This window comes from Aquila chrysaetos, chromosome 10 (assembly GCF_900496995.4).
Source record: "Aquila chrysaetos chrysaetos chromosome 10, bAquChr1.4, whole genome shotgun sequence".
NCBI classification, from domain to species: Eukaryota; Metazoa; Chordata; class Aves; order Accipitriformes; family Accipitridae; genus Aquila; species Aquila chrysaetos.
Genome location: NC_044013.1, coordinates 435,561 through 461,838, shown reverse-complemented (window position 1 = coordinate 461,838; position 26,278 = coordinate 435,561). Strand labels below are relative to the sequence as shown.

The following is a 26,278-nucleotide window of genomic DNA, read 5'->3' as shown; positions in this document are numbered from 1 at the left end:
TTTGTAGTGTAAGAGGAAGTGTGGAGTAGAAAGATCGTCTATTTTTAAGATGGGGGAGCAGTTACAAAGTAGACGTTACAGTGATTGTAACTCTATAATAATAATATTTAGATGGCCTACTTAAATAGACTTTCCAGGGTGTCCTGATTGTTTGGAATGGTGATGTCTGTGCTCTGTAACTAGCTGAGACAACGTTCATTTGGTTCAAGTATGTGAGATACTTGGGTTCAAAGGTGAACCTGTATCTATGCCCCTCACATTTCACTTCAACAAGTGCAGTGCCTTTTCTTCCCCTTTTTACTGGTTAAGCATGCATTCAAGAGCAAAGATTAGAGCTAGATAAATAAAGGTGTGGGGGAACTTCTATGTATTTAGGTTCTGAGTAATTTTTGACAGGTCTATTGCTACCATATCATGTGGGATACTGATTAGCCAAAACTAGTTCCCTGGCCTTTTTTGCATAAACACGCTACATAAGACTTACATTCTGCAATAGCTGCAACTTTTCTACAAAGGCACAAATATTGGTTTTGTAGTAGACAGTGGATTAAATGGATTCTCTGGCTCCAAATGGAAGCTGTATACAAAATATATACCAAAAAAGTAATGCTTCTGTGACTAATTCCTGCTTTTGTCGTCAGACTGTATAGGTACTACAAAAGCCTGTGACTTTGCACCTACTGAAACACTCATGCTGTCAGACACTAAAAGGATGTGGCGAATACAAACCTAAATTCTGTTCACATAAGTCTCAGTTTTTCTGCTGTTAATTTTGTTTTAAAACTTACATAGGTAGTTCCACTGAAATCCACTGAAATAGAATTGTCAGTGAAATGGAGAGATTACTCAGCAAAAATAAAAGTGTTAGAAGTAGACAAGCAATAGTTGTTTATGATGATCTGCATTTTGTATTGTAATTATTATTATTTTATAATGGAACACTTTCATTATAAACTTGCTTAAAAGAACAGGCACAATTTGTTGTCCTTCATCATTAATGCTGAAGAAGTGATCTCAGTATATTTCTGTGTGTGCAAATTCAAAACACTTTCAGAGTTCTGCCTTGGGTGCCTGAGAAAAATGAGAAAACAGAACATTTGGGGAAGTGAGTATTATGAAGCTTGTCGGAGTAAACTGATGGAAGTGGTACAAACTTACTTCTGGGTTAAATGAAAAATATCACAATACTTTTAAAAAAAAATCACTACTAAGATTTCCATAATAATCACCTATTTCATGGCAAGCCCTAACAGATTCCGCATTAGGAGTTTGAACAGTGGAATTGTCCTGAAGGTGTTAAATGGTGTGGAAACGCATTAGTAATACATTGCAAAAGCAGTGATACACTAAGCATTTTCATTTGGAGGAGGTTTTTTTTTCTCAGTTGCACTATAAATAAGTCATTCTGTATGGATAAAAATTAGCTTGTAAAGTTTGCAAGTTAAGACCATAGGGGATTTTTCTTCAGGGAGTTACATTCTGTTGAGGCATCTGAAAATCATTAAAGGCTATCGACACACAGTGGCCTCCAAAAAGACGAGCTGTGGTCTCTGTGGGGAGTAGTCAGGACTTACTGACTCCCTCTTACAGAAAGAGAGGGGTGGTTGTTGGGGTTTTTTCCAACCACAATCACACTCTTGCTGATGTTTGAATGAATTTGACAGCATCTGAAGTGAACTGGTAGATGGGCTGCACAACGTTAGCATTGCTCTGCAGCAAATGTGACATCACAGCAGCCAAGTTTAAGCATGGAAAGACATACACATTATATGCAGTAGATACAAAACAGAAAGAGCGGAGTTAGATCTTTGGCTTTATCTCAAGGGAAATCTTGTAGTAATGTTACTGTTAGTAGTTCTGACCTGTGCAACGCGCACCCAGGCACCCATGTCCCGTCTCCCAGTGCTGCCAGCTGACCAAATGTCCTTGTAACATCAGTACAGAGGCCAGAAAGAACAGCAGCAGTATCAGAAACGTGAGGTTAGTGTAATTAGGATAGGTCCGCAGAGAGTCTTCCCCACCTTGACACACCTGCCCCGCTGTTATTGCCACTGCTGTTGTTCCTAACACTCTTCCTTTTGTGTGTAATGCAGTAAAAAAAAACTATTTCTGTTAGCTATTGCTGTTCCCAAAACAGTAGTTGCAGATCTCAGAAGCTCAGTTGGAAGGTCACAGAGAGCACTTGTAGCAGGCTTTTATCAGGAACCCAATCAAAGGGCAGCCAGAAAAGCACTGTCTGTTACAGCGTTGTCAAGAAGCATCCCATAAGAAAACAGCACTTCACCTTTACACTACCAGAACTAGTCCCCTAACTTAGTACTCTCTCTGTTTCCCCACACATTAGCATTTACAGTAGTTCTAAACCAGATTTACATATAAACTGCTAGTTGGAAAAGTGGTAACTGGCTTTCTTTTGTAGCTGGTGTCAACAAGACAGGAGCATATGAGTCCATTTCACACTGGCTTTTGTGATCATCAGCAAGTACCTTATACGAGAGAATGGAGAAAATATTTGTCAGAAAGAAACATTTGTTCCCCACTCATGAGAGTAATCCTAATAAGAAAACCATGGATTCACCTTCAGCGCTTTTTAGTGTCAGACCATGCTATTCTATTGCAAAAAGGCAGGCATTTTGTTTTAGTTTACTCTAACAAGCGACTATTGTTTCCCCTTCTGCTTAACAAGGTTTTATTTAATCATGCAGTGAGTCTCAGGTACAGCTGTTAATTCTATATTCTATTTATATCAACAGAATTTACCTTACATTAATGGTTGCAAAAAGTAAATATTAATGTGCTGAGAACATGGAAAACAAAATATGGTTTCTGGCTTGCCAAATCTTTGTCACTGAGTGTAGTTTTTCTTAGTGGTTGCCTTGCTGTAGTAAACAAAATTAAGGGCTAGGCCATTTTATTAGTAGCAATTCTGTATTGATGCATAAGAAAATTAATTGTTGTCCTTCCTTTTCAAAAGAGGAAGTTGCTGTTTTGCTGTAGCATGACATACAAAGCCATAAAAAAGAAACAAACAAATTTTGGTTAGGAAAAACAAATATGTTTATTGATACTACAAAAAAAAAGTAGTTCTGTGACATCTAAAAGCGCAGTTCTTATATGGTTGTTTAGTTAGTGACAGAATTAGAAGCAACAGTATGGCTTCCTTATTTGTGGATAAATTTACTGAACAGTGCAACTATCACGTGGAAATAAGTCTTGAAGTTGTATTGCTCTCTACTAGAAATGTAGAGTTGGGTAACTGAAATTAATACTAGCAGGCATACATGAAATGCAGGAATCAAGCTTGAAATCCTTGTTCAAGCAGAATTTCCATCAAAATCTGATTTGGAACTAGGTGTCAGCAAGCACTTAGCAAGTTTTAGCAATGTCTCAAACATAACATATGTAATAAGAGTTACTGGAACTGCAGTGAGGATAATGGATTCTTATTGCCTTTCCCATACTGCGGCATTGTGCTATGGTTTGGTTTTGGCAGCAGATGATGCAGAGATTAAATATCACTCTGGGTGCTGCCTGAAGTCGCAGGCATCAAATTGTTATGACTGGTTCTTTTAATGCTCTTCCAAATACTAGAAAAGGTGTCAGATGCATTTATATTAAAAAAAAACATGGTTTGGAAAATTAATAGAAAATATAGAGGTGAATCCCTCTCTAACTGAACTGCAAGATTTCCTTTTACTTCAACATTGTGGTCACAAACCTGTAAAGATAATATGCATTCATTTGAGAATGAGCCACCCTAATAAAATGAGATAGTTGGCAATTATTATGCAACAAATTATCCAGTATCTCCAATTTCTCCCTGAATTAGTAAGTCTTACACTTGTCTATTCACCTCTCTTTTTTTTTCACCTTTTCTCCCTTCCTCTTTGGAGACAATAATAATTTCAACTCACATATGCGTGGTTTCCCTGAGAATGGTTCTAAAATGCTTTTGGAGTTATTCTACCACTTGAATAACTCTATTCTGGGTCAGCACAAATTTGGCCTGTATTTTTCATTTGTTTCCTTTTTCAGTTTTTATATAATATTTGAAAATGGGAAAAAAAAATCATCTCCTCTACTTAAGTAGTAGACAAGGTTTGATTATTGAAGACCAGGAGTGATGTAGATTTCCCTCCTTGGACAATAGTATTTGTTTGTACTGGCTGATACTTGCACTCTACAGATAACTCACTTCAACAGCACACAGTAATGTACGTTATGACTAATTCAGCTTGTAAGCAGTTTTATTGTGGCCTCTCCAGTATAGGAGGCTTTGGCTTTTTTTTAGCATTAAGTCATACACAATTCTTAGATGATATAGTCATACAAAGATAAGATCAGTTGAAGGAAAAGGGAAAAGTTTATTTCTGAATTTCCTAGTCTTTCAGCATTAGCACCTCCAGTTTGCGTTATGATGACCATATAACAGCCATTCAGTTTCTCACTTTTTTCCCCTTAGTGAGGCACTTGGACGATTACATATCTTACTATGAATTGGGCACTGTCTAGATCAAAAATCCTCCTTTTTTTTAAGTTTTAGGACATATCTCCATCTAATTATCTCGGAGCTGATTTTTTGTCTTCTCATCTGGTGCCACTAACAAAGGGCAGAGAGGGTAAGTGAGATCAATATTGTTCTCTGTTACAGAATTGCACGTTGCACAATGCTATACAGTGGATCAAACAAAATTCTGAAAGAAGGTCTGCAGCAGTCCTCCAGATCTCAAACACCTTGATGGGAAAGTTTGTCTGCAAGTCGCATGGCCCTTACCCGATAGTCCTTCCTATTTAGAGATGCTAATTGAATGCTGGTAAGTGTAAACCAATGCAAAACAAGCTGAGCACAAAATGTGAACTATAAATGGAAGTTTTCTGAAGGAAAAGATGTAGGCTATGAGAAATTGTTACTGTCAGAGAGTGGGTGGCCATTGTGCTGTTTCAGCATGGGGGCTCGCCTTGCCAGCAATGACAGGGAGATGGTGGGCACGCTCCTCCTCTCTTCTACCCTGGCTGAGGGTGACTATGGCAAGCAATTCCCTTCAGTGAAAGACACACAGGGCGTAATTCTTCGTCTGATGGCTATATTGTGCTTCAGTGAACCAGATTTTCTTCCTGGGTTTTTTCCTAGGGGCAACTGTCCAGTCATAGTCTGCTCCGGTTGGAAGATTATCATATCATCAAGGTCTTGATGAGTACACATAGGTCAGAACAAACTGGAGCAGACAAAGATGATGGTGGAAGTATGATGCTGAAATACAGAACAACAGTGCAGTGGAACTGTATTTTTATTCTATGTAGACCAATAACACGGTTAACCTGTGTAAATATTTTGGTATTTACTCATGTGGTAAAAGACTTCTATAATAGTAAGTAAATATATAGTATGATAGATTTAGCATGTGGGAAAGTTCATGGTGAGCTCTGTAAGAATATGAAGGTTAAGCAATATCAATGTACGTGCAAGTAAGCAGAAAGGGGGTTCAGATTTTTTTAAAGTTAAAATGTGCATGCAGGTATGCTGTTCAAATTAGCATGACATTATACACATAATTTATCTGAAATGACTCTTTTCAAGAATGCTGACATATTCAAATATCTGAGTCTACAGCGTGACACCTAAGAAAATACCCACTTTTCTTCCAGTGTACTTTACAGAACCAGGCCTTCAACACTATCATACACCCAGTTGTTAAAAGAAATATGCCATGTCTTCTGTATCATGTATTGTCTGTTTCTATAGTGTTCCTTCTGTGAATGGTATGCAGAGACATTTCAGCTGCTGTTGAAATGTTAATTAACAGGTGGATTTTAGGGGAATTTCCTGGAAGTTCTACAAGGCTTATAAATAATATCTCCCAATTTTTTCATGTAATACAACTGAAACCTAAATTGCAAATGATTCACTCAAAGCTGCAGACCAAGTCAGTGCCCAAAGTAAAATTAAAATCTAGGACTTCTTGATCTCCTGCCTACTACTGTGAACACTAAACAGCTCGTTGTGTAAACCATCTTGAGCACATATGTGTCTTGTATAATATATGCTGCACTAGTCTGTTGTTTCTGCATCTGTATTTTTGCAGATGCATTGACACCACATAGGATATGGGGGGAAAAGTGATTTTGAGTGTTAAATTACTAAAGGATTTTTGAGCTAGACTTCTTGGAGTGTTCTCAGACAAGAAGGGAAACAAGGTTCTGCTCATAACAGAGGTGATGCAGAGCAGAAACTTGGAAAGTGGGAGATAAAGTTGTGCAAGAAGGGAGATGCTTTCAGTTCCCTCCCACATTTTCTGTTTATATCTTTCTCTATCGCATTTGCTTTCTCATTCCTGCTTCCCCCTTTGCATGTGTGGCAGCAGGATGAAATTTTCTAGGTTCACAGTGTAAGATTCTCCACGGAGTCAGTGCTGCTGACTTGCATGGAGCTGCAGTGGCTTCCCAGAGCTGGTGGTCTAGTGCTTGGTCATCAAAGTTCTCAAGCACAGCACTTTGAGGACTGCAAGCCAAAGTGTTCTGTCTTCCTAGCAGATTGCTAGAGATTTTACATAAGAATGTGCATTTAGGTCACATCAGCATAACTGAAAACAGTAGTTAGATCTGGGATTTTGCTTTGGCCAGTATTCACAAAGACAAGCTATGGGACGTGAAATAAAGTCAGTAACAGGAACCTGACAGGGACTTGCGTTATGTACAAAGAAACCCCAAGTGACAAGCTTGTATGACTTTACCCTGTAGAATGTGTAACGTGTATTACTTCCTTCCATGACTCATACACAGTTGCACGTAGATAGGAACCCTGTAACCCTGTTTTTGCTTCGTAAATCATTAGACTTAATACCTTTCAGCCTCATCTTGCTGAAATACTAAAATGAAAAACCACACCCGCACAGTCCCCGCTGGCCCTCATTCCAGCCTGGACAAATTCCTCTCTGCAGTATTTACTGGCACTAGCCCACCCAACTGTAAAAGAAAAAGCTTTATGACAGAGTGTTGATGGTAGGATCATGACCGCAGGACAATTCTTCTTCCTTTATTTTGAAGTCATATTTATAGGAAATAATGTGGTAAATTAAGCCATTTGGGGATCTACAAATACAGAGCAGAAAAGGCTGGGTAACATATAGCATAGTAACGTTCTGGTCTGTAAGGAATCTATCTAGATAGTATGCTAATTCAAATAATAACAAAAAGTTTTAGTGATTAAAGCGCTCAGAATCTGATACCACATCTGGATGGGTTCAGGGGGCAGAGATGAGCATTCTACAGTTTTTCCCAGATGACACAGAACCTGAATTACAAGCTCACATCACAGCTCTGATAATAAGTAAACTTGAAAGCACTTCTCAGCAGTTTCCTCCATGCTGTGTTGCAAAGTAAAAGTATCAGAATATCTTGGAAGGCATGGAAGTTAGAGTTTTATGAGCTTATTTTCACAGGTTATAAAACAAGAAGAAAAGAGTAATTCAGCAATGTTTTTCTTCATAAATTTTGTGAGTACTAGTTTTTAAAAAATTTACAATAGTGCATTGTATAGGTGCTTAGAAGAAAACAACAGAAGCAAAGAAATTTGATGTCAAGTTTGCTTCCAAATTCAGTAAATACTATGCAAGAAGAACCTTGTTCTTAATTGCACTGGTATCTATCTATCTGGAACAACTGCACTATCAAGTGGAAGTAATACAGAAATTGTGTACAGTCTGACTCTGTAAAAATTAACTTCTGGTAACACAGAGGACCTGAGAAGTACCCAGTGGGTATCCATGAAAATTATTGGATTTGCATATCGGTTGCTTCAATTTCCTACATCTACATTTTCCACCACAACTTTTTTAACCATATGCCAACTACCCACCAAAGATTTGATTACCCACCCCAAAAAAGGCCCAAGAAAGGAAATGTCATAAAAATATCATGGCTGCATATTCTTATTTTATTCTTCTCAGTGGCTTCCTGAAGCTTAAAAGGACTACCAAAACCCAGACTTCTCCACGTAGAATCACCTCTGTGTAAATACGATCCTTGTCTTGAATTTGCATGAGCTTTTGAAGACTCTGAATTTCAGTCCCTAAAATGCCATGATAGTCTAAGCTAAGTAACAACAGTCCTTATTCAAGCAAAGCCACCCTTCAAACAAGGCATATTCTTTGTGCTTGAAGGATTCCTGTTGCAATAAGCCACAATCTGAATCATTATCACTGGAAAAAATGTGCAGAGCTGCCACTCAGAGATACTGAGGCTGGAGCAGTGGCCCTTATGAAATTCAACAAGAACAAATGCAAAATCCTGTACCTGGAAGGGAAGAAGCCCACCGGCAGTGCAGGCTGGGGACCAACTGCGTGAGGAGAAGCTCTGGTGGAAAGACCCTGGAGTCTGGTGGACAGCAAGCTGGACGCGAGCCCCCTGCCCACCCTGGCAGCAAGGGTGCCAGCAGCATCCTGGGCTGGGTTAGCAGCAGCACAGCAGTCAGTCAAGGGAAGCGGTCATCCCTCTCTGCTCAGCATTCCTTTTGGCCTCCCCCAGTACAGAAAAGACTAAGGGGACCTAATGGCAGCCCTCCAGTACAGACAAGGAGGTTATTGAGAAGATGGCACCAGGTTCTTCAGTGCTGTGTGGTAGGAAGGTGGGAGACAACAGGCATAGGCTGAAACAACAGCGATTCAGACTGGGTATGAGGGGAAACTTTCAGCTTAGGACAGTCAGAGCAGTGGAGCAGGTGGCCCGTTTGCAGTCACCACCTGTCCAGGTTTTCAAGACCAACCTGGATGAAGACCCGAGTGCCCCCTTCTGACCCCATAGCTGGCCCTACTTTGAGTAGCAGGTTGGACCAGACACCTCCCGAAGTCCCTTCCACTGGGGTTATCCTGTGATCCTAGAACAGAGATCTCTCTCTCTCTCAGGGGAGGTTCGTGCTACGTTCTCCTCACTCTTGTCGGCAGACAGCGATAGCCTTTTCTCAGCACGCCTCAACCCAGGGCCTTACTTTGTGCCACTGCAGTCAGCCAGGTTTTTTCCATTTCCTATGTCCCTAGGTACAAATCAGAAAAATAATGCCAGGCATTGCTCTGTCTCTAGTGGCTGTGGTGGTGGCAGGGGCAATGGTGTTGGTGGTAACGTCACGCAGAACAAACTGGAGTCTGTGGCTCCTCATAGGTCTGTGAGCCAGAGAAATGCCTTGTATCATGGCTGTGTTGGCTACATGTTCCTCCAAGGGTCAAGAACTGCAAAAATCTGTCATAGCAATGTCACTGCAGGCCTTAACACTTGGTTGGACTCACAATTCTTCAGGAGGACAGTGAGGGAAGGGAGGGGTAGACCTGTGGAAGGAACTACATGGTGAAAGAGCACACATTGTGGGCTTTTTTCTGCAGCTGCTGAAGTCCTCTTTTTAGTCATAACAGAGTTTCCTGAAAAAAAAGTGTGAAAAGTGAAGAAGATTTAATGCCTAGTTCTTCGATGCCCTAGTCTGTTGAAACATAGTGAATGGCAATAAGAAGTGGTTTTGGCATTCTTGTGCGGTGGATTACGAATGGCACCAGGAATAAGGAAATGTGTTCTAATCCTTGTATGGACGCTAATTCATTCAATGATATCAAGCAAATTTCTTCATCTCATTACATCACAGTTACTCCATTTTCAAAATAAGGTTGATGAATATCCAGCGTTGTTAATTGTCTTGAGATCTGCTGTTATAAAATAACAACAGCATAGGCAGATTCAGGATGACAAATGATCCACCTGTAGTTTCACGATCCTGGCCTATGGCAAAAGCTGTATGTTGCCATGATAGTTTATTCAATAGTCTGTAGCAGTTGCCAAGTAAGCACTGTAGATTATGAAATAACTAATACCCAGAATTAAAAACTGTGGAAAGATTTATCAAGTTCACGACAAGACCTCTTTAAAGACTTCCTCAATTTCTTGTTTGGAGAGCATTTTAAATTCATCATTATTTTTATGTTGCTAATTCCCAGAGCCCTATTCAAGTTTCATGCATCAAAAAGAATAATTGTGTTATCCAAGTAGGCCTTCAGAAACTGACTTCTTCATTTGTCTGTTACTCAATATGTATGGTCATTTTGTGCATGTTAGGATCTGGCCATAAATACAAAAAACTGATTATCATGTATTCATCACTGTCTTATCTAGGTACTATCTAGCTTAGCTTTTCACTAGCACTTACAAAACACGATTCCCTAAAAGCTTTTTCTCATGACATGAGAATGTTCATGAATAAGGCTTATTCATGGGAGCAAGATTTACAGGGCTGGGTCCAAAGGTAGCAAGTATATTGAAGTTCTGTAGCTTTTGAAAAAAAGAAGTAGGAAACTTTATCTCTAAGCATGGAGAATAGGTCCTGAACATATAATCAGTGGCAGTCTCTATGAAGGCAATCCTTTCGCAATGAAACATGACCCAAATGGGTGTCAGAGGCATGTCTGCTATTCACCAACATTAACTTCACCTCTCACACGTGGTGTGCTTAAGGAGAGTCCAATGTTTTTGTATTAAATTGGAGGAGAATGGATGCATTCCTGGTTCGAGGATCAAGACCATCCAGGCCTTTAAGACATTGTCCAGTGGCTTTGCATTCCAGTAAACATGACAACTCAGTCCTGACAGTGCCGGTGTTACAGCCCCTCTTGCCTGTTGCCTACTCTTGCCTCCGACAGACACATGCATATGTTGGCCTTACAGTGTGCTTGCAGCAGAAAAATTTCTCCGTTATCTATTACAGTGTGGCTGTCCATACAGGTACACACAGCAGAGTCCGCTGCTGGGGACAAGCTCCACGCCAACATCAGCTTGCCAGTTCGCTGCCCGTCAGAGCTGGGTACACCCTGGCCAGACTCAGAGCTAGGTGCAGGGCTGTTTCCACTCTAGACAGATTATATTGCAGCAAGCTTGCTTACAGAGAGCAAAGGTGTGCTAGATGGAGTCTGATCCTTTGGATATTGCCAAAGTGAATAAAATTGAAAGGTATGCTTTACCCTTACCAATTCTGAGCAATTCCTATCCTTAATGTAAACCTCTGTATGATACAACGCTTGTTTCCTTAACCCAGGACATGCCTTTATAACCATAACTTTCTTTTGCACACATATGTATGCCTCTAAAATTGTCTAGTTCTGTCTAAGAAACATATGAAACCCATCAGAATTATATTCATTTTGGGGACATGTAGTTATACCTTGGACCAGACCAAACTTATAAGCCTTAGGGATATATAGTGTAGCTTTCATCCAAGGCCTGATTTTATTTTCAGTTCCGTTGATGAATTTACTGTACTGATTTCAAAGTCCTAGGGCATGTTAGCTGGATGGCTAAAATTTCTTCAGAAAGGGGATTGTGTATTTATAAGGATAACAGTAATATTCAGAATGACATCAGTAAGGGTTATAAAAATAATCAAAAGAGTTTAGTTAAGGAATTAATACATTACCACACAGAATAACAAATGAGGAGTGGGAAAATATGATTCCTCTGTGGAGGTTTTGCATAGCTGCCTGCCACTATTCTGCTTTCCTCTCCCACGCTGATCATCAGGGCTAGACACGAGATCGAATACATCACTTTAAAGTGGCCCACCAGATGGGAAAACACCACACAAATGTGGTCACTAAGATCTTGCAATCCCTCATAAATATGGTATGGTTTTACTAAGGAGCATGAATGACTATGGTAAAAATATAGTAAAGACCAGGGATTTAAGTTTTTTTGGAGGTATATACTGTGAGCTTGGCTGTTTCATGCTATGGAAAAACCAACATGCTTGTTCTCCGCTGCATTCTTACCTTGAGATTACTTGTGTGTGTTTGTTCCTTCCAGTCTGCTCTTCCAAGCAGTGCAGACAAGCCCTCATTCCCATCCTCCCAGAGCAGGAACAATGCGTCGTCACGTCTTGCGGTGACTTTGTAATGTGGAGAAACTGGCATGGGGATGAGCTCACGCTTGTTCTGCTTTCTGACCTGAAGGAATGTAAACCTATTGACCTCATATATATGCAGACGTTGGCAGATGCTCTTATTCACACCACTTTGTAATTCAACATTATACTTAGCTCTTACACTGCATCGTGCAGTGCAGAAATTAACAGCAAGTGGTCTTATGAGATGCCACCACTGCATCAAGAATAAAAGCAAGCTCCTCAGGTGGGCTAACTCTGACATGAGAGGTGGCCCAAAGGTGGATCAGAGTCCCTCATTCACTGGGCAGGCCCATGAGAAGGGACCAAGAACAGAAAACCTGCCTACCACGTTAGTTACTGCAGAGGACAACTCAGAAGAAAAAGTGTGATGGGCAACGGAGACTCTAGAGACTACCACCTGAATCCAGGTGAGCTGTGGGAAAATCCTCTTGAATGTCCAAGATGCCAGTTACCTGCCTCCATAGCTGCCTCTGTGCAGCCATGGGAGCCCCTGTGGAAGGTGCCCTATGAATTTCCTTTGGAATGCATTCACTCCTGGTGTGAATTCCACATGGAAGGCTGCAGTCAGCAGCTTCACAAGTGTGCAAACTGCATGTGCTGTCTTACCTGAAACCAGCCGTCTCCATGCTCTACTGCAGCCCAGGTTGGCCCCAGAGGCAAATCTGTGGCATCCTACTTGAACAGGGGTTGCTCCTGAAGAAGATGACATAGCCCTTTGTTCTGTTTGGGCAGGGAGTAGTTTTTTGAAGAGGATCCATCTCTGAGAAACACATGGAAGGAACAAGCTGTCCATACAAAATAATTGCTATCACTGTCTAGGACAGTGAGAAGTCAGTATTAACCTCTAATCATATATCCTCATTTTCTCCTATAAAACTGGGTGCTCAGGCAGCATAAACTGGACTTGAAAGGTAGAATTTACTTGACTGTAGCTTGTCTAACTCTAGCTGTCTACAGCGTAGGTAGTTGAGAGAAGGGTGCTGAGGTTCCTGGTGTGCTCAAAGGATACCTTCAATGGCATTTAGGGTAGGGGCGTTTAGGTGTAGACTCCTTGGTAGCAATCACTTATACTATGTAAGAAGATTATGATCCCTGACTAATCCTATTAATTAATATAATTAATTATATTAATTCTAATGTGCAGAGAGAGCTTCCACCAAGAATGTGCCAGAGCGAGCTCCCTGCTACTGGTGCACAGGGGATGTTCCAGGATTGGATAAAGCAGGGGAGGCACACAGGAAAGTAAGTTTTGTTGCACCACCTTCTGCATGAGTGAACAGTGGTGAAATGCCACTTGTCTGAGCTGACCTTGCAGAAGGGCTGTGTGCTCCCAGCTGGGGCTGAGCTTGGGTGGAACAGTCTGCCTCAGTATGGGTTGTTACAGCTTGATGATTCTTTCCCAGTTGAAACAATATCTTATTCTGGATTTTCTTTAAATCAGTTTCCTTCCTCCGGTGAGGCTGGGTAAAAAGCTCTACAAGAAAATACATAAACAGAATTATAATACGTACACATTGTGCTTATAAATTATTTATTAGTATTACTTCAGCTACAATAAATATAATAATCTCTTACAGAAAAATAAAATTTATAAAATTGTATGGTATAGCTACAGGGAATGAAAAGTTGTTTCTGCTCCAGCAACAGAGTTTCTCTATTTCCATAAGAATCTACTTACTAACCCAGTTCAGTCCCTGCTGACTAGAGAAGTCTAGGGAGTGGAGAGGAGCAGAGATAATTAAATGTTTAAGGAGAAGCTCTGATAAGGATAATTTAGAAAGCAAGAGCATAATAAAAGACCTGTCCATTATGACTACAGGTTATTATCTCATCCCAAACCAATCTCTCAACCCAAACAATTTTATTTTCAAATGCCTTTGAAACAATGAGAAAACATTATAAGGTCCATCCATTTGCATGCTTATGGATTCATGAAAGATACTTCTGCATCTTTACAGGATATGTTTGTGCTACGCTATAAATTGTCTAGCTTTACTTTGATTTCGGAAGCTGTAACAAGATGGCTCATGGTTCAAATCTGTATTAGGCTGTAGTAGTGAGAAAAAACATACAACTGTTCTTGCGTTTGATATTTTAAGCGCTTTTTAGTGATGTTGAATATCCAGACAAACCAACATTACTTGGAAAGCTACTGTGGAAAATCATCAATGATAATACGGCCAGAGACAATTATAAACATGTAAAATAAACAAAACTGGCATTTTCTAAATATGCCCCTGAGGTCCGATCATTTGCTCTGCATCACATGCATTTCAAAGGATTCATAGATGTGCTATGAAGAGTAAATTCGTATACATAGCAAAATTAAAAAATAGGTCATAGTTACATGCAAAAATAACACTTCTCCTTTAAGAATGAATAGCTAAGAGTCATTATACCATGTCGTATGTCCCCATGAGCAGAGTTACTCACTTCAGTGAGGATAGCTGTGGAAGCAGAGGGATGGGAAATCGGGTCCAATTTTTGTTTGCTTACTCTAGCATAGATCGTCCTCAGAAAATCAAGAAAAAGGCTCTTTATTCCTGCAAAACTTGTGGCATTATCCTCTGTAACCTTCATGAGGGTGGGGAGTTAATACCAGAACCTTTGCAGAGCTGCTCCCAGGCTGGCTGCCCAGGGCTGCTCTGCTGAGGAGTCAGTGCAAACCCGGGCACTCCTTAACGCAGCACTGAGTGATGCTGACCCCCGCAAAATGCAAAGGGTCATTACTGCGGGAATAAACCCTCTTTCTTAGAAAGAGAGGTGTAGAATTTAGGGGGGAAATTAAAAGGTTTGGTCATGTTCCCACTGAAGCTGTTTGAAGTGCGTAAGACTGAATTATCTAGGGCGTATGAAAAAAGTCTGACAAAACCTGGCAGTTTTAATTAATAGCCTCTGTTCAGCTGTCAGAATCCAGCAGGTCTGCTGACAAGACAGAGAGATGACAGATCAGCCTCTACTAACATCCTGTGTCAATGCCTTTAAGGTAGTAAAATGTATGTTTAAAAACATATACTTAGTCACCTGCACAAATCTTGAAGTCTTTCACAGATTCCCAGATGCCCAGATTTCTATCTCAATTACAGATTTCCTTGAACGAGACACTCAATTTAACTCCCTAAAACAAGTCAAACCTGACACAAAGTTAATTATTGAACAAAAAGGTATCATCATGACTACCTATGAATAAAAAGAAGCGGGGGGGGGGTTCACCACTGGAGATACAAAATTCACAGTTGTAAGGTCTAATGTGTGTGTGTGGGTTAACAAATAATTGATTTCAGAATTGCTAAAATGACTGATTAACATGGTTTTGGGTGCTGTTGTTTTGTTTCGCAGTGACAGAGATTTCCACAGGAGAAAAATGTGGAATCCCGGCCTAAAATCTCACATCGGAGAGGCAATGTCTTCAGCTTCATGTTGTGCCAGGACTGGCCGCCTGCTAGGGGACGTCATTGAAGTGCTTGCAGCTGCCAGTGAAAGCACATCAGCCCCTTTCACTAACTGCAGGTATGACAACAGGGATTTCTACGTGGTCTTTTCTGACAGTGAGTGCTCAGCTGCTCAGCAGAGCTCCCTTTTATAAGAAACCACACTATTTCTTGTGAGACACATGCAGTGTCATGTACAAGATAACAATTACATCTGACCAGACTAAACCTCGCGGCATTAGCATTATCTCAAAGCTAGTAGTTGAATTACCGTGGGTATGTTCCTGCTTCCTAATGGAGCGGTGCGCAGCAGAGCAGCACCCCAGAGCAGTGTCGGGTCACAGGGGATGCTCGGAGCTGTCGGTGCCCCTCAGAGCATCCTCACTGCAACTGCCTTCTTGCTTTGGAGGAGGTTCTTGTTTGGAGAAGGTCCCCTCAATGTTGGAACCCCTAAAAGAGCTTTTCTTTGTGGGAGAAAGCAGATCTGTGAAAATCCTCAGGCCAGCCTGGGGGATCTCTCATTTCAGGAAGAAGCCGTAGAGCCTTTGGGAAACAGCCTACGCTTGTCTTCTGCAGGCTGTGGAGGAAAGTTTATCTGTCTCCTGACTGTGTACTGAGTGATGTATACTAACCGTGTTTGTGGGTAAACACAGCAGAGAGTGCCCTTAAAGGAGGTAAGGGCAGCATGGCAGGCTGAGGGAGCAGAGCTGAGCTTTAGCTCACAGCTGAAAAGGTCTGGTCTCCGCTGCTCGCGCACAAGGACGGTGACCACGTGTGACTTGCATCACAGCTGAGTATTTAGCCAGTGGGAAGCACACTCTTGGAAGCAAAGAGAAAGCAAGAAAGTGAAAAGTGACAGAAACAGGCCTTCAGGTTAGTACTTCAGTCTCCATATCATCTCTGCAAGTGAATTCATATACCCTCAGCCGATCAATTTTCTTTCATTTGCATAGCTGTGTTGAGATCCACAGGGTAATATAGGGTCTCCCTGTGCAAACACCTGCCCTGCATGAACACCTCTTCTGTGGCTGCTGGGAGATTTTGGAGGCTGTGAGCCTATGGCAAGAAATAGGTGGGTCTGGTTTCCCTAGTCATCATGTTTAGTATTACACATGCCATGATGATGAAGCACTGTAAATCATGAGTCTGCTGGCATTCACTGATAAACCGGTCATGCAAAAGGCTCTTTGGAGTAGGAATTCAGCAGAAGGCATTTTACATCTGTCAGAAATAATTCAAGGGTGTGGAGTGACTCATTGGGAACTGCATGAATAATCAAGACTTCATTTTCAGTAAGACAAAGCCATGAACTTTTGTCTGGCACATCAGCAGGGAACATGTTCCCCATGTTAGGGATTGTGTGCTGGGGACTGATGCTAGCAAAAATACCAGAAGGAGGGATTTTTTCAATGAAAACAGGCTGGCCACTTTTAAAGTGCAGTTTTGTGTATGCCAATAAATATAGCATGGATATAAGACTGCAAAGCTCAGAGTAGAAAATAAAACCGAGAAAGCAGGCAAGCCTTGCACTGGTGTGTGGTCAGAAGAGTTTCTGCTGTAATCAGACAAGTGATATCACATCTCAAGGTGTGTCAGCTTCCTAAACTAAAACAGTATTGCAGGGAACCAACAAAAGAAATCCACTGCCTCAAAGCAGGCGTGGGTTGGGATCAGTCCCAGAGAAAAGCCCTTTCCCACCACCAGGCCATTCTTCCTTCAGGAAGGCTTGCAGAGCACCTCCCCTGCAGCAGGACTGCAAACCTTCACGTAGACAACAACAGGGGCTTCTGTGCCTGAAGAGCCTCCGACTCCTCTGTGTGTCTCCATCCCTCTACCCAGGCATCTCTCCTAAATGAAGCTCTTTTGCAAAGGGCCTGAAGTGAATCTGTCAGCAACGTCTTATTTACCATCAACAAGTTCTCAACATATATACCTTAACCTGTCACAACCCTCATATCTAATGGTCAGCAGGACCTGCATGTGCAGAAAGGTGACTGGAAGAAAACGAGAGTAATCAGTGGGACATCTTTCCCACCTAGAGCCCAGGGACACCTTCTCTACCACACAAATTTAACAAACTCTTCTTGAGATATCACTTAGATTTTTTTTCCCCAGAACAGAATACCATTTTAATTATCATCAGGTAACATGTTAGATAAACAGCTAATAAGTCTAATTAATGGACAGAATGAACAGTTTTGAGAAGCAGCTGATGCCAGGTAAACCTTAAAAATAAAGGATTAAGCTAAAAATCAAGGCATAAAATTTGTGACTAGAACAGAAAAACGGTAAATTAAATCAGACTAAGCTGAGTGTTTTAATATTAGTCAAAGAATCAGATCTTTCCCTTGCCCTGGTAAGAAGCAGAGAGATTGGCGTTTCAAAGGAGTGATAGATTAACTATTATTTCCTTTGGCCTTGGCCAAGGCTAGAAAGTTGCCAACCCCTGCTGGTTCCCACTTGCTGTATGGAAATGAGGAGCTTGTTTTTTGTTTTTTTTTTTCTAGATTGCAAATCAAGCAACAATAGGAGTTATGCTGATCTGAGGTTTTGATTTGCTGCACCGTGTAAGAACAACGAGAAGGGGGGAAGGTGGGATCATTTTTCGGCTGGCCTGTGCCAAGGTCCAGAGTCAAGGTGCCCTCCGGGGTCAGGTGCTGTGCCCCCCAGACTGTTCCATTAGAGCTACCAGGTACTGCTTCCCCTGGAAGACAGAGCTCTCTCTGCCACAGAAACTCTGAGAGCTGGAAATATCAACAGCACTTGGGAATTGGAGACTTGGTAAACGTAAGTGGTGACAGGAAAAGCTTTATAAGCTGAGAAAAGGCTGGGAGAAAGCTTGCAAGTTCTGGTCACAGAACTGACAACAGACAAAAATGCATCAAGAGATGGACATTAGCTGGTGTTACATGTGTAGTAAGGCCCAGAGGTTGTCACTACAGATCATGTATTTCCAGCACTTATTTTCTTTCTGTAAGTTGTAAAATACTTCCAAAAAGTACCAGTTAGGCAACAGGATAATCTACCCTTGATCTGTTCTTGCAAGGACAGGGCTAAATTCATCATGACCACAACTTACCAGCACTTCAGAGGACTACTTGATCCCACATGAATAAGACAGACAGTGAATGTGAGCTCTGAGAGCACAAGTCCATGAAGAAGGCATGTCTTGGACCAGGGCGAGGAATGCTGAGGCATGTGCTGGAAGGTGTGGCAGGTATGTGTGAGTTGTTAATGACTGTGCTGAAGAAATCCTGGTGATACAGAGGTGAAGGAGTCCAAGAACTGGAGCACAACCCATGCTTATTGGTATCAACTGAAGGACTGATCTGCGGCTGTAGCAGCTGGTGCAGGTTCCTGGCATGGAAATGCCGTTCAGCAGCAGCGATTCTGAATCTCACACGCTAGCAAAAGATATGGACCTGCCTTATTATTATCTTAATTTGCAAAGACTTTATAATGCTTTGCACAGCTATCCTGCCTTTCATTTGAGACTTCACTGGACAGGGCACTTCACAGCTGTTCCCACCCTCCTCTTCACAAGGCCTCTCTGAAGCTGACCTCCTTGTCATCCACTTACAAGCAAGGAAAGGCAGCAAAATTAGGGGTTTAATTTACTCTGATGGAAAGTGGATAAAACTGAGAAATCTGACAGATGAAATGTGGCAAAAACACTGTCTAGCACTCATAAAGCTGAAATACAAAAAGCTTAAGTTCTGCAACTTGAAATGTACGGAGTCTGTCAGATTGTGAGTCAAAGCCGTGGCAGGATCTGAACCCACCTTTTCAGCCCTGCAACTGAGTTGCGAGTCTCTCTTTCCTCATTTTATGTGCTTCAGCTGTGGCATACCAAAGGGACCTACACAATCCATACATGAACGCTGCTCTGCCTGCCCTTATTGCCTCGCTGCAAAGAGTGACCGAAGTATGGGTGGTCAACATCACACCAAAACTGCTTCCCCCCAGGAAGTTTGGTGCCGTTCACCTTATTTGCTTCATTGGCTTTCACAGTCCCCCTGGGTGGTCCCAGGCCACTGCGAAGGGCTGTAGCACACTCCTGGGAACAGTCACAGCCTGGCGGTGGACACGCAGTCAGTGCTTCACACCTGGGAACAAGGTATGTGTTGCCTGGGAAATGAACCACAGGCGTAAGTGGTCTTTCCTAATGCCTGGCAGTTGTCCCACCCAGGTGTCACCTGCTTCTCCCACAGCCAGAAGGAGGGACAGGGATCACGCAGCTGGCAGGTGAGTGGCTGTGGGCTTGGCCCCCCCGTCCGACCAGCAGTACAGGATCAGGCATGCTACCAGCAAACACTCCCAGGTATTCCAGGCAGGAGACATGCCGCGTCCATCTCATCTAGATTTTTGAGATTTTCCATCCCAAAGACTTGGCTAGATGAGTGTTGTTTGGGTTTTTTTTCTCTTTCTGTGTGGTAACTTAAGATGTTTACTACCAGACAGGATTTTTGGTTCCTTAAGAAAGGCAGCGAGTCTCAGCTACTGAAAACAGACATCTTCAGTGGTTGCACTGGGTGTCTGCTGACTTTGGCCCTTGTTCTTTTTTCTGTCTTGTCACTGACCCAGGTCTGCTGATGTGGAGGGATTGAATATACAGTGCCGACAGCCTCCTGGGGATGTATTTCCCCCTCCAGTACCCAGAGTCACTGTAAGTGCCTGCCCTGCACTGCACAGTGTGGTGGGAAATGGGGACATCAGGAGGAAGGGGAAGCACATGCTGTACTCTATTCTGGGATAATGCAACAAGGGCTTTTTGTTGGAAACGTGAGGTATGTGCCAAATGTTATCATTGCCATTCAAAATGAAGGGCTGTTCTGGTACAGTCATCTATGGTTTAATGTCTGGTTATTGTGAAAGCTAAGAAATGCCACCCTGTCCACAATAAGAGGCCATCTCTGAATCATATCCTTCAGCAGATGTGCCAGGAGGAATGCAAAGGAGCTTCTCATCACTATATATGTCAGTAATAAAGTTTCCTGGCAATAAGTGAGGGCTCTAGAGGCTCATGGTGTTTGTCTCATGAGTTCTTTTGTTTGCATGGGTTGATCCTTGGAAAGCTGCAGTAACACACTAGGAGGAGAGCATGTTAGTCATTCCTTTACCGGTGCTTTGCATATTCCTACCCAAGAGGAAAATGGATGTCATCACAGTAGCTGTCTGCCACATCCCTGGCTTTTCTGAGCTGAACGGATTTGTGTCAGCTGAGAAGAGTGAAGCCGACCTTTTAAGTGGACAGTGCAGTAACACTGCAATTAAACTCAAATTCTTTAAACGTATGCACTTGGGGGTATTCTCTTGGTAAAAGCTAGTACATCCTGTGCTACTGATTTCTTCCAGGTTGACTCATATTTAAATCTAATTGTTGCAAGCGAAGCAGAACAAACCTAGTCAGCCAAAATGGTTATAGGAGGAAGAGAGAAATCAATTTAGGAAATATGAATCACTTGAACTTCACAAAATTCCTGAATGGGGAAGCTGGGGCTCAAAGATAATATAAAAAATCTGTTCAGTACTGGAAACAAGCCAAGTCCTGTGGCTCCTAAGTGGGTGCCTAACCAGAAGACTTCCCGTCTTCATCTAACTAAAGATGCTTGCTCATCATTCTTGAAAAAGATGCTACTCTAACCTTTTTTGTTCACATAACAGTGCAAAGAACTTAGCTTTTGTCCTGGTTTCGGCTGGAAGAGAGTTAATTTTCTTTCTAGTAGCTGCTATAGTGTTATGTTTTGGATTTAGGATGAGAAGAATGTTGGTAACACACTGATATTTTCAGCTGTAGCTAAGTAGTGTTTGTACTAAGTCAAGGACTTTTCAGCTTCTGATGCCCAACCAGCAAGAAGGCTGGAGGGGCACAAGAAGTTGGGAGGGGACACAGCCAGGACAGCTGACCCAAACCGGCCAAAGGGATATTCCTAGTATATACAGTGATTACAAAATCACCTGCTTTGGTGAAAAAGGGGAGTATAGTGACTGGTTTAAAATTGGCTACTTGGCCTGACCAAACAGCTTTATCCACTGCAGAGATCATAAAGATTTTTATCACAGTGGGATTAAGGCATTGATTTACGTCTGACAGTAAATTAAACTGGGTAATGCTGTAACCATCTCCAGTTTCCTGCCTTGACTCTCTTCGATGTCACTAACCCTGGAGGGAAAATGCTGAACAGGACCTCTAGCAGCTCCTGACACAGCGCAGCTTACAGCCCAGCGGATTAAAGATTACTAGCACTTATTTCCATATATTGCAGTGGTAAGAGTTGACCATGATGAAGTGCATAAGACCCTAGCAAAACTGAGTACAGGGCAATACAACAGCAAATTATATTTAATGTATATAACTGCAAAGTGATGTAACTAGAGAAAACTATAGCTTCACCTATAAAAAATGAGCTGACCATCACCAGGCAGGAGTGAGGCCTCGAGCTTGTGCTAGTTAGTGTGAAAACATCAGTTCAGTGCTCTGCAGTGGTCAAAAAACCCCAAGATTTAACACTGGCAATTATTAGGGGACCAAAAGGGAACCAAAACAAAAGACATAGTTATGGTAGGATACAAATCCAGGGTTCAGACACACATTGAGCACCGTTTGCAGTTCTGGTTGCTTCATCCCCAACAGACACATTAGAACTGGAAAAGATTCAGAGAAAGGCAACATGCCAGAAGCCATCCAGCAGGGTGGATAAAGGTGCCTACAAAGAGCAAAGGATCGTAAGAGCCAGGTTCAAAGCAAACCGGAGGAGGTCATTCCTCATACAGCAGCACTAGCCCTGCAGAACATTTTGCAAGGGGCACTTGCAAAAGCATGCAAAAATTTCTCAGGGACTCAAGGGGAAAATGGACAAGTACGTGAAATAGAGCCAGTGGGAATTAACAAAGAGACCACAACCAGCTCATAAAATCCCCTGAACTGAAAATATTAAAGGCTGGGAGATTAGCAGGGGGAAAATAGCAGATACGTTTCCATTTTCTTTCTGTTTTGTAGGTATCTGCTTGCAGCTGTGTTGGGAGAGAGGACACTGGACTAACAGGGGCCTTGGTCTGATGCAGTATGGTCTGTGTTACATCGTACACCAGACTATAAAGCGTGGCTTTGCAGAGGCTGCTGTGTGTCCTACTCGTCTGTTCTTGCTTTAGAGCCAGCAACCTCCAAGATAGTGATGTGGAAAGCAGCCTGTGGTCATAAGAGCTTTGGACGTGCAGTTGAGTCCACCACTGCACATGAATCATCATCCGACTGCACCATGATGGATTTACTAAGGAACTGAATATCGTCCTTCACAAGAGTCAGTATGAACAGCCCTGCCTCTGCCTGCACATCTTCAGCACAGGGAATTGGCCAGCAGCAACCCTGAATCCCATTTACCAGCTTCACGCTCTGTAATTATAGAGAAGCCAGGAAAGAAAAACAAGACTGATCTCTAGCACCCAGTGAGGATCAGGCAGCAAAAAATGTCTCTGGGTTGGGTTCAAAGTATGCATGAAGAAAGAAGCAGCATGTTAGAGTGATCCAGCTCTTCACCAAGTGGCCTTGCTGTTACTGTTAGCTACAGTTGTTACCCCAAGACTAAACCTGTAAGTACACAGCCATTGAAACATATCCAGTCTTCAGGCCTCCTGCCTGCAAAAATGTAGCTAAAACTCCGTGAAGAGCACGATAAATCTCTGACATGCAGCTGAAGGTTCAGGTAGTCTGCCCTTTCCACCGTGGCTTTCGTCTTTCTAATTCTTTTTTGTGTTGCTATTCCCCTTCTGATAATTGTTGCTCCTTGCTGAAAAGTCTGGACGAGAATTTCAAAACACTTCTCTGAAAGAGGGATGTGGTGTTGGTTGTGGATATTTAGAGCCACTGCTCCAAGTGATCGTTGACGCTCACGGATGTGAGAGTCTATGTAAACAAGCAGGGAGACAGATCTGCTTTCATATGCTGGCTCTAACGTCGTGGGTCTCTAGTCCCAGGAATAGCATCAGAAGAGATGTCCTGCTGAACAGTGTCCTTATTTAAGCAGTGACTGCCTTACCATGCTGGGTTCACGCCTGCACCTTCACTGGATGTTACTGTGTTCTGGTATTCTGTGTGTTTTTCATTACAGTTTCGCTAAGTTATAACTAGAGATTCAGCTGTCCTCTAACGGCACAGATTTTAGCCAATGACAGTCACACAGTGACTGTTCTCCCGCCTGGTACGATGTGCACAAAGCTCTGCTGAAAGCTTCTGTGGTGTGCAACGGAAATACCAGATATTTCAATTCATCATTGTCTCTGCATATTATCTTGGAAATTCACTGACTGGTGTTCAGGCATGAAATGAAGCGATTGTTTGGAAGGTGTCAGGAAAATCCCCACATTTCAGGTGCGAGTTGTCTTTGTGGGTTTTGTCTAGCAAAGAGGCAATGTAGTTCAATGGACTTTTTCTCCCTGCAGCCCGAGGTGATACTGGCATCCCTTCAAACCGTAAGAAGCAAGATAGCTGGGCCATGAACGCCTCCGAGCTGTGAGTGCAACCTCTGTAACACAAACCAGCACAGCTCCACACCCATCCGAAACTGGCCACAATCTGCTGCAATAGCCTATGGCTTTTCCAGGTGCAAGGACTGCCCTGACTGAAGATCGGAGGACTTGTGACAATCCTTCATCTCTCTGGTACATACTACTCTTCTCTCTAAAACCTACCCTTATTCTCATTCCCACCTTATTATTATTTGAATGGATATAATGTTTTTTTCCCTTCCATCTGTATTTCTTTCCTAAGTTATCTCAATTGTAATCCTGTAATTGCTCTAAAACAACTCTGTAAAATCTCTTTAAAAGTTTGCTACCAAAAAGTTTTGTCTACAGTGTATTTTAAATTGTATTCCTAAGGACTTCTTTTACAAGTGTTAAAAAAAGAAAAAAATAAATCTGAAAGCTGACCAAATTCTGCACTTTTTGTGTGCAAGGCAATAGACTGGTATAGGCTAAATGCCAGGCAAGCTCAGCCATCACTCCGAGCAGCGCAGCTCGTCCTCATTTTGGTGGGAGCTGAACCTCTCGCATCTCCTCTGCGCTGCGGGGAGGTGGTGGGGCCAGGGGTGCAGCGGGGAACCGTGGCACGGGGACTGTGGGGCAGACGGGGCCCATGGCTCTGAGTGACAGGGCAAGTGGGCAGCACTGTCTTGCACAGGTTTCCAGCCATCCTCAGCCACAGTTTCTCATTAAAGCCCTGGGATGCCAAAGTAATTTGCTAAAAGGGCTCACGAGGCTTTTGCCCTTCGCAGGTGGCATCCTCGTCCAGCTGTTCCTCTGCCGGGAGCTGGCGCTGGTAGTAGTGCAAGCGTCCATAGTAATCCTCCGCTGAACCTTTTACCCAGGGCTGGCTGTCCCCAGTTTCTTCGGAAAACACCTCTGAACTTACTGTGCTGTGCTAGCTTCCAGAGGCGCCACCCAGGTATGTTCCCCATCCCTCTGCTGCTCCCAGAGAGCCCACAGCTCCCCGAAGCGCGAGCCAAAGTCCGGAGACAAGATGGGGATGACACCAAGAGGGGAGCGATGCAGAGAAACATTCAGAGACGGGGAGGTGAGGGAGAAGGGGAAAAGCTGGGAGGTGAGGAGGACCTTTGGCATGGAAACATCCCGCCAGTGCCACAGTGAAGAAAGCAGCAGCAGGAGCTGGCACCTGTCTGGGGGGGGCGTGGGGCAGGAGCCCCCAAAGAGGCTGTGGCAACCCAGGCTATAAGCCTAGGCCGATGGCGAGGCGGCTGGTGCCGAAATGGGTAGGTGCTGCGCACAAGGCGAACCTGCCTCGTACAGGGCGAAGCCAGGAGCTTCTTGCGAGGCAGTTGGCATCGCCGCTGTCTGCCCAGAGGAGCCGCGGTGGAGGCGGCGTCTCCTCAGTGTCTCCGGCACTGCCAGCAGGACTGAGTGCCCGGGGAAGGGGCTCTGAGCACGCCTCCTCCTGCGGCTGTGCACAAGGAGTGCTGAGAGCAATTACTGATCAAAACAGAACAAAGAGGAAGAAAACGTGACTGACTACCACGAATATTAAGAAATTTTTTCTAGCTGTTCAGAGAGCCACCAGCTTAATTCAAAAAGGCAGAGTTTATTTCTAGACCTATTGTACTTCCATGTCATAATATATAATAATTATGTACCGATTTTAGGCATAGCTGTTAATTTTAAGTCACACTGAAGCCACACGTGGTTAATGGTGGGGTGAGGCAGTTGGGCGCTCGCTCCCAGAGGAGGAGCAGGCTTGGGGCCCGGAGCCAGGCTCGGCGTTATCTCAGCTGTCACCGTGAACTCTTCAACCCTCACAGACATTAAACAGCTTCACATTTGTCCCCTCTGCCACGGACTTTCTCTTTCAAAAATCCTGGCAGTGTAGGGCCACAGCCAAGCTGGAAGCTGGCTCCTGTGGGCTGAGCCCTGCTCGCCAGCTCACTGCCCAACTGCTGCCGACAAATGCCGGGACATCACTGTTCCTCCATGTCCCCCCGGTGCTTGCTGGCCTCTCTGGCCAGGCGGTGGGCTCAGCAGAGCCGAGCAGGTCCCAGCCCTCTCTGCGGGCCAGACTCCAGGCTGGTGGTACATGCCAAGGTGGTCTGGAGCAGGACGGGGTTCTGCCCCGCCTGAAGCACCAAGCTTTACCAGGAGGCTGGAGAGGGCTCCTGCTGTCCAGCCCTACCTCCCGGACACACGGCTGAGCTGCGGAGCGAATGTACTGCCCGAGTCTTCTGGATCCTCCCAACACTCAGGCACAGCTGGGGGGCCGATGGCCACTTAAGCCATGTTCCTGGCTCCCGGGCGGGTGCCTTTGGTGGAGAGAGAGAGACCCTGTCCAGAGAAAGAAAGTGCATGTCTTCAGGTGCCCCGCAGGGTCTTACAGCCTCGGGGCGTTACTCACGAGGGGGTAACTTTGGCGACG

At 43.3% G+C, this 26,278-nt stretch overlaps 1 long non-coding RNA gene across 6 annotated transcripts in view; it reads right to left on the bottom strand.

Moving 5' to 3' along the window:
* Positions 1 to 26,278, bottom strand: part of LOC115347299 — a 51,616-nt gene that overhangs the window by 6,086 nt on the left and 19,252 nt on the right. Inside the window, exons 2-5 of one of the 6 annotated variants that reach the window (XR_005933461.1) lie at positions 15,632 to 15,819; positions 12,536 to 13,403; positions 11,796 to 11,969; positions 3,040 to 5,216 (exon numbers count right to left, since the gene is read on the bottom strand). This is a non-coding gene — a long non-coding RNA (uncharacterized LOC115347299). Of the gene's footprint in view, positions 1 to 3,039; positions 5,252 to 8,535; positions 9,408 to 11,795; positions 11,970 to 12,535; positions 13,404 to 15,631; positions 15,820 to 26,278 lie in introns of those variants that run through there. The other 5 variants (XR_005933460.1, XR_003925443.1, XR_005933459.1 and 2 more) reach the window with 5 other exon arrangements.